This window comes from Tribolium madens, unplaced genomic scaffold (assembly GCF_015345945.1).
Source record: "Tribolium madens isolate multiple individuals breed KSU strain unplaced genomic scaffold, Tmad_KSU_1.1 Scaffold_97;HRSCAF=244;Tcas5.2_LG3a, whole genome shotgun sequence".
Lineage (NCBI taxonomy): Eukaryota > Metazoa > Arthropoda > Insecta > Coleoptera > Tenebrionidae > Tribolium > Tribolium madens.
This window is the reverse complement of record NW_025401069.1, coordinates 3,167,020-3,174,588: the sequence shown is the minus strand read 5'-3', so window position 1 is coordinate 3,174,588 and position 7,569 is coordinate 3,167,020. Positions and strand designations below refer to the sequence as shown.

Below are 7,569 nucleotides of genomic sequence, written 5' to 3'. Positions count from 1 at the left end.
TCAGCATTGTGCAGTCCTCAGTTTAAATTAAAATATCTTTGAAACGGTCCATTTTAGGAGTATTAAAGGTTATGCGTTTTTTATTCGAAATTGATTACTCTATCGATTTGGGCAATAAAAAATTGGTGTTAAGAGAGCAAAAAAATGGAAAAACACAGAAAATGTGACCTGCAACTGCTGGAACCGGAAATTGAGTGGATGTATCCGGATTTCGTGATCACCAGTTCAAAGGGTATGTTGTCACAGGGAAATGTTCCAAATTTTATAATATTTGGTCAAGTAGTTCCAAAGTTATTACAAAAAAATCAAATTTCCATACCCACATTCCGAGGGCTGTAAAATTCTTATCAGTAGAGATAGGACACGAGTTTTTATAAAAATTGACATCATTTTATGGGTCATTTTTGAGAATCAAATATTGCTTCATATTTATGAATAACCCTGTATTTCAAATTATTAGTGATTGTTTTGTCATCGTAGTTTGTTTCATCTAATTTCTTTAAATAGACACAATACCAGTAATTTTATTAATAATAAACCAGTATTCATTACAAAGCCTCTGTGAATTGGAATTCTACACATAATTACTTATCACTTTCACCTCACTAATTATTATCACGTTCACATCGGCTTGATCAAAGCGTTGACACGACCTGAGCTTTATTTACAAGTAAATTGCCGACAGTTCAATATTTTAGTGAGTTTCGATTGCATCAAAGCTGAACAAAGCTTTATTGTTGGGTATGAAAAAAATGTAAACTTATTGTAATGACAATCTAAACACAAAGTAATTATATACAGATTTTCACCAAAATGTAGAAATTTTTATCATTATTGAAATGCGGTGATGTACACGTTTAATTGGAAGTTGCCAGTATTGCTCTAAGCATGATGTGTAATCAATAGTTCATTAAAATAACTAGCTATTGTAATTTCAGTTTAATTACTGAACATAGCACGAAGTAGAAGTGAACTGGCTAGTGCCAATGGTGTAATTACGAGTACAAGATCAAAAAATTGTTCAAATGATGAAGTAGCTTATTAAGCTGTCGTAGAATTGTATCGATTTTCGATAAAAACGAGACGCTATTTTAAAGAATAATAAGTAGTAAGGCCATGTATTAATTTATTTTTAATGTAAAATAAGCAGTGTTTTTAAAGTTCGTTTTAGACATGCAACTGTGTGTTTACTCTTATTGTACTAAATAAATAACAACCAACAATTCATAAAAAAATAAAGATGTTGTTTGGTTTATTATTTTTTAATATTGGTTCAAAATATTTGATTAAAACCTTGCGCCACTTTATTCTAATTTCTGTATAATTCTTGGATCGATAAAAAATCTCCATATTTTTTGCTCGAAGAAAATTTATGAGGAAAATTGATGATCAGACAATCGTTTGATATTTTCTGAAAAACCAGAAAATTCACTTGTTGAGGACTGCATGCGGGGGTGTGTGGATGTTTTACAGTGCGCGATGGCAACGTCGTGACGCCAGATTTTAGCCAGTGGTTCCGGGACGCCGACACGGTAATCACACGCCGCTCCGGTAGTTCAGAACGATCAAACGCGTGCTCATAATACGATCATCAAAAACCTAAAAAATTATGTTTGAGCAGTGCGTAATTTTTTGTGAAATTTGATCAAAAAACCGCAAGTCGGGTAATTCTTTTAAATATTTTTTTTATTTTTTATTAACTTAAAACAAATTCTGAATTTATTTATTTATATCCTATTTACGCAATTTGATTTATTCAATCTCTGATGTCTTCGTTTTATTTGTTTCCTAAAGTGGCTCTGTTGAAAGTGATACAACTTATAATGGCTTTGTTTGTCGAAACTTTTTAATTTTCAGTAGAAAATATTTAGTTTGGTTATTCAAGTCTTCCGAGTTGTAATTGTGTACTTTTGAGTACCTTCCTCAACATTTTTAATATAAGATTTTTACAGCAATACTTAAGAATACGACGCTCTAATATAGATAAAAGTTTATTATAGTCACATATCTTAAAAACTTTATCTTTTGAGTATTTATTTTAAAAAGTTTTGTGTAAGAAAATTTTATCTGTAATATTCTTTAAGCAAATTTTCTTTTCTTAATATAGCTGATTTGTGACGTCCTATCGTTTATCACGGTATTTAGAAATGTCGGGCTCTTTGACTCGAAAGCATCTCTGACATTTTTTCATTTATCTACTATTGTTTTCCAGTCCGACTTTTCAATGAAAGTGAAGAAAAAGTAACTAATTAAATTAAGAGTTACTAGAGCGTTACATTGATCAAAAGAACAAGAAATATTTTTTTCTTTTTAGCACTGATCTATTTAATTAAAAAAATATAAATTATGTTGCAAATAAACGACAGTGTTTCGAGATTTTTTCGAACGGTCTCCTTACAATTTTAAATCAGGCTCAGCAACGGTCGATTTATGCAGACATCCTCTTTAACAGTTTTGTTATCTGGGATCAGTTCATAAGCAGATGAGGCTTATAAGAAGTTGGTACAAAATTTCAACGTCTCTCTTAATCTCTCGACTTTCATTCGGAAAAACGGTAATTTTACTCAACACAATGAACATCAAATAGTAAAACATTCGAAAAGTTCAGGCCTTATTATTATAATGTGTGCGATCGATATTCGGAAACTTGCCGAAAATGTGTTTGATAAAAACTTTGTTTTTGTGGTAGGCTTTCAAAGATATTTGTGAATGAATGTTGAATCCTGTCACAGTTATTTAGCTAACAAATTGAACTTCTGCTACGTCAGTTTCTTCTTTCATTTATTTGCAACAATTTTCACAAAATAAAAGATAAGATTTCACAAGTAACAATGTAACCTAATTCAAGGGTGTACATTCCCTTTATCGTTCAAAAACTTGGTTCAAATTGTTTGGACTTTGTTATCATTATCACTTTTGAATCTGATCTGATAAACTTCATTAGCGTTTTATACTTGGTTTTTGATTTCTTTTGCAGCCCAATATTAATAAGGCAATAATTATAAAATTAATATTTATGTGATTAAAACTCAAATTTGGTTTGATGTTAAGATCTCAAGCAATAAATATTTGTTGAGACAACTTTGCTCTGATGCTTAGTTTGATTAAATTAAATGTTGATTCTTGTTTTGCATACTTGTAAAATATTTCCTGTATTTTCCACAAAAGTTAATTTTAACGGCCTCCAGACATCTAAAATGCTCGTAAGCTTTTTCAAACCCAATTTCTCATTTTGGGCTAAGAAGATAAAAGCCGGAATTATTTTCGAAAATAATGTGTAATCTGACAACGTAACTAAACCTTCTTATTTTATAGAGCTCGTTATGTAATTGTCATTTCTATTTCAAGTGTTTGCTAGAAAATATTGGCACAAAATTAAATAATCTTGTTGATTCTAGTTTGCTACGTCTGATTAAATAACATGTGGCAAAGTTATGCATGTGAAATAGCGTAGTATTAAAGTTTTAGATTGTACTCTCGTATTATACAAGCTTACCATTCTAGACTAGACTTAGTTTACAATTTATTTTCTGATTGATTTTTATTATAATTAAGCTTTAAATAAGCAAATGTCCAACTTGAGCAATCCATTTAAACCGACGAGAATTTTCTTAAAAAGTTTAACAAGGGTTGACGTAATTTATGACCCTTGTGAAGACCGATCAAACCCAAGATTTGCAAGTGGACAAACCAGCAATGCGGCACAAAACCACACTATAAGTTGGTTTGGGTTTTGGGAATGTTAAAGGTTTCCTGTGTTGGCTGTTAATGATAGTACATAATTATAAATTCGATGTTTTTTGTTTAAAAATTCATTTGCGTAAACGTTGATCCAAATTATTATCTATTAAATTATTTAAATTTATGGCTAAAAATAATAAACTTTTAATTTGGGATTTAAATTTATTATCAAACATTAAATTTATGAGAATATATTTTGTTGTATCAAACAATATAATTTTTAAAAAGAAATAACACTAATAAAATTATTATCTAAAAGTTACAAATACAGAATAACGTAATATGTTAAAAAATATCATGATTAATTGTTAGGTGTGTACGAACACAGTAATTGTAAGAAATAAAGTCCATAAGAAGCTCAAGTCTTGCATCAAAATAATTGATAAACAAAGCTTTGCAAAAATAATTTAATTTTGCAATAATGTCCAATTCCTGACTTTTGGTATTTGAAACCAAGCAAGGCGTTGTTTTTATTGATCATTACTACCCACCTGATTTTTTACTAACAATCGAAAATATTATTATTTATTTGTTTCCGGCAAACAAACGGAAACATAACCGCCAACTTTTATTGCGGAAATAAAAGTTATTGTTTTAATAAAACCGGAGGCAAATTGAACTTATCACTTTAAATTTATTATTGTTTATATTTTATTTAAAATTTTTCGAATATTCATGATATTATCCGCTTAGACAAGTACAACAAACACTAATGGTAACACGAGGCTTTGGTTAGGCGAATTTGACTCGGTAAACTCCCTCTGCATTATATGGTGCGCAATTAAAAGCAGGGTAAAATAAATGCTGCTGGTTAGATTAAGTTGACTTTGCTCATGCTGTCGCATTAGCCAAATTAAACTTTATGTTAATTCAGTTGACAAAACTGCTGTACAAAAATATTAAATATTAAAGCGAATAATGAAATAAAATATCGCCATTTGCAAGACTGACAAACTTAAGCACAAGTTAAAATTTAACTTATTATTTATATTTAATATAACTCCTATTTTTATAATTAAACGTAGTTCAAGTTCATTTGCACCTTGCAAATTTTAGGGGTCAAAACACAGCCAATGGCAGTTAGTTGTGCTCGAGATGGCCCTTCGAGGAGAATTGAGACAGACAAAATGTGCACTGTCACAAAACGATGTTAACAATTTAGAAATGCTCTCGAATTAGTTATTTTAATACGACCAAGCGACTGTTAGCAGAAAATATGCAATATGTTTGTGCTTTATTCAAAACTTAGATAGACAGCTACTAGTTTAAGTATAAATTAAAGACACATACAGGGTGCGCCAGAACTCGCGCCCCAGAGAAAAATGCCCTATAAGGTAAGATACCAGGAACATGGAAAAAATGTTAAAAAAAAATTATTTATAAAAATTTCGAAGTTATGAGGGTTTAAAGTTTGCACTTTGACTCTATATATTTCTGTTGGAAAAATATTTTTTCAAGTTTTTTTGATATAGGCTATTAAAAGAGGAAATAAGAAAGCTGTATCTTAAATTGTAACTCTGTTCAATGTTATTTGTGGCTTCTATTGGCAAAATGTTTGTCCCTTTATCAAATCATTGTAAAAAAACATATACAAGATTATCAGTATCATTAAATAGAAACAAAAAAATGTCAAATGTCAAAAAATAAAACTCAAAATTTTTTGACAGCTAGAAAGGTAGAAATTTTTTCATTCAAAATTAATCAAATTTTAAATTTTTTTGAATATATTTTAAAACTGTACCTAAGATATTTTTATATTTTTGGGAGTTATATTATTTAATAAATCCTAAAGTTTTAATTAGAAATTGTTATCACTGAGGTGACAGTAAATTTTGATCCGGATTGCATATTCAGTAATAAATCGACCATTATTTCATTACTTATCATTAAAATTGTCGCTAGTTTGCTATTAAGAGGAGTCTGATTGCGTTCGTATTGATGCAAGGGTGTTGTAGATAATAAAGTGTACCGATTTAAGACAGTTTTTGAAAAAACTGTCCAATGCCATCTTGAAATAAAGGGTTTGGCGGTAGTCCTAATTTTTAGTGTTATCGTCTTGGCAAGAAAATGACAAAACTGTAAGCAGGTTTTTTTGGAAATTCTGTGCCCACAAAAGTATTCTATTTTATTTTATTTTCGTAAAAATTTTGTGGATTTTCTACGATATTATAGTGGTAACTAATTCTTAAACAAGAAACCTCGACATAAAAACTAAATATATAATTTTTCTAATACTCTAGGAGTAAATTGTCTCTTTTAATATTTCCAATATTTTGTAAATAAACGAAATTAATTACTCATTACTCAGCAGTCTGAATAAAAAGTCAATAAAAATATTGTCTTTGTTTTGATGTTTAAAAATCAACTGCTGCATCAGTTAAAAAACATTCATGCTTAATTGAAGTATTTTCTATAAAATTGCAAAATCATAATGATCTTTATCGCCATCGTCTTATTACATCAAAACAAGATTAACACAGTTTTGAAGAGGATTTCTTAAAGACTGCCTTCCTCATCGTTTTTTGCTTTTTTACAACTTACACCAACTTTAATCGAGAAGATTCATGCGTAAGTCTGTTTGGTAGTAGAGAAAGAGGTCTAATGGCGCCCCTGTAAATATTTCAAGGGGCTATCTGCATAATGCATAGCGAACTCTGCACAGATTATAACATGTATTATTCAGTTCCGTGTCTCAAATTCAGAGATCTGTCCACAGACAACTAGTATAAATGCATCCGTTGGGCCCTGTTTCAACGGAATCCTTTTAGGAGATGGATTACCATCATACCTGCTAAGGTCGGTCCTGAAATACGCCGTTCCACAAACAAACGCCTTGTGTTAACAAAGTCAGGTCTAAGAATCTGCTGGATTTACGCTCGACGTGTCGGAGGTTTACCACAGCGAAATGTATGATTAATTATTATGGAAATTTTAGAAGAATTAATTGCATTTACAATTGTGAATGTTTTGCAATTTAAATTACAACGCGAAAAGTTCTGATTCGATGGTTTACATACGGAAAATTTCATTTACACAGATACTAAAGCTTACCTTCAACGAAAAGGTTGTGTTGTTACGGGTCAAAGAAAAATGCATATTTATGAGCCATTTTAAAATAGACTACTTTTTAACGGTCTCCCAAATTCTATCATGTTAAATTAAAATATTTTTTTTAAGTAAGGACTAAAGTTTTCTGAAAATACACAACCTCTTCTAGCTTGCTTCGTATAGCTATCTACCAGAAAGTTTGATAATCTCTGAAGACTGATTAAGAACTTTGAAATAAGCACTAAACACAAATTCTTAACTTTTCAAGTCTTTCTTTATTTTTAATTTTGAGAGTAGTTATGTCTTACACACTGCAAATTAATGTAAATATTTGAATTTAAAAGATTTCCTTCAGTTAGCAAGTTTCAATGAAATTGTAATTAAAGTAAATTTTATGTAAAGGAAAACTTTGTTTAATTTATATTCTGTCATCATTTATAACAGGACAGGAATAGTTACTAGTTACTAGTTTTAATAACGATTACTAAAACTTTATTTCTTTTAAATTTTTAAAATTTAAATTAGTTGTTGCAATAGAGTTTAAACTTTATAACTTAAGTGTTTCGAAGCGTGACAAGGTGAGATAGTTGCTTACCTAAAGCTATAAAACTTTTAAATAAGTTTCTTTGTACTTTCATGTATTATGATTTAAATAGTCGTAGAGCCACTGTGAAAAGTAATTAATTATTAAAAAGCATTACAATTTTTATTACTTTTTTCATAGTTATATATTTTATAACTAGGAAAAAACGAGAAAATAAATACAATTAACTATTTTTG

The 7,569-nt window shown here is 29.6% G+C and overlaps 1 protein-coding gene across 3 annotated transcripts in view; it reads left to right on the top strand.

Annotated features, from left to right (window-relative positions):
* The first annotated feature begins 1,531 nt into the window (after positions 1-1,531).
* LOC123014307 (glutamate receptor ionotropic, kainate 2) overlaps positions 1,532-7,569 on the top strand; it is a 98,310-nt gene continuing 92,272 nt past the window's right edge. For all 3 annotated transcript variants that reach the window (XM_044413363.1, XM_044413362.1, XM_044413361.1), the window contains exon 1: positions 1,532-1,664. The gene's annotated coding sequence lies outside the window, so the exon portion shown is untranslated. The remainder of the gene's footprint in view (positions 1,665-7,569) is intronic.